The sequence below is a fragment of the Silene latifolia genome, chromosome Y (assembly GCF_048544455.1).
Source record: "Silene latifolia isolate original U9 population chromosome Y, ASM4854445v1, whole genome shotgun sequence".
NCBI lineage: Eukaryota > Viridiplantae > Streptophyta > Magnoliopsida > Caryophyllales > Caryophyllaceae > Silene > Silene latifolia.
Window position 1 is genome coordinate 472,577,945 of NC_133538.1, and position 1,187 is coordinate 472,579,131.

The following is a 1,187-nucleotide window of genomic DNA, read 5'->3' on the forward strand; positions in this document are numbered from 1 at the left end:
CTTTGTGGGTCCCAAATTATCCGAGTATTACAAGATCTATGCTTAATGAGTTCATATCAAAATGGCGTCATTGCCGAGTATGGTGTATTGTTGACTTGTTATCTTTTATTGCTTTTTAGTTGTGTCATTCTTTACCTTAGGGAAGTCCATTCCTCAAGGTGATTCTAATTGTTTTCTAGTATTTGATATTTTGCATGCCTAGAAGATTACAAGGCAAGCGCTTGCCTATTGATCCCAAGATTGAGAAAACATTGAGGTTTATTAGAAGAGCCTTTAGAGGTGCTTCTACATAACCAATGGAGGATCCTAATTCGAGTATTGGAGGACTTGTGGACGTAGACGTAGGAGTCATCCAAGTAGATAGAATTGAGTTTACCAACCTTTTTGTAATAAAAGGCGAGGATAACCCAATTCCAAACCAACAAAAAAATCAATCAATCATGTCGAAATTCTCTATCACATTCTGTACCAACCGAGTAGGACCTATATATAAGTACGCAACCACCCGCCTATCTAATCGGGAACTTCATAGCGAAATTCGCTTTTATATATACAACTTGTTGAGAGAAGTCAATTCAGAGGAATGCCTAGTGAAGATCCTCATCTTTACATGGAAACCTTTTGTGATTATTGCGAAGCCACTTCTCAAACGGGGGTTACTCTAGACCAAATCCGATGGGTGTTGTTTCCTTTTTCCTTGATCAGAGCCGCGAAGTAATATTTAAAGAGTCTAGATAAGACCACTCTTGGCATCGATTCATGGAAGAAACTATCACTTGACTTTTACAAGAAGTTCTACCCTCCGAAGAAAACCAACATGCTAAGGGCACAAATCATCGGATTTAAGCACAGAGATGAAGAGCTATATATGAGGCTTGGGAACGATTTAAAGCTACTTGTCGCTCTTGCCCTCATCATGGGCTAACCGAGTGGTTTTTGGTCCAACAATTTTAGAACGGTTTGTATGTATTCAAGAAATGTGTTTAACATGGGTTCTAATGGAACGCTTACCGAAGTGGATGATAACCAAACTTGAATTGGGCCAAGATTAAAAAATTGACGGTCCATAACTCTCAATATAGTAGGCCAAGAAAAGACACTAGGAGAGGCAGATATGAAGTGGTCTCAGTCACACAATTGAGTGCCGACTTGGGTGCACAACTATGCTCTCACATCATTACAATGAA

At 39.3% G+C, this 1,187-nt stretch overlaps 1 pseudogene; it reads right to left on the bottom strand.

The window, feature by feature from the left end:
- Positions 1-844: 844 nt before the first annotated feature.
- LOC141636708 (small nucleolar RNA R71) lies at positions 845-923 on the bottom strand (annotated as a pseudogene).
- Positions 924-1,187: the final 264 nt, after the last annotated feature.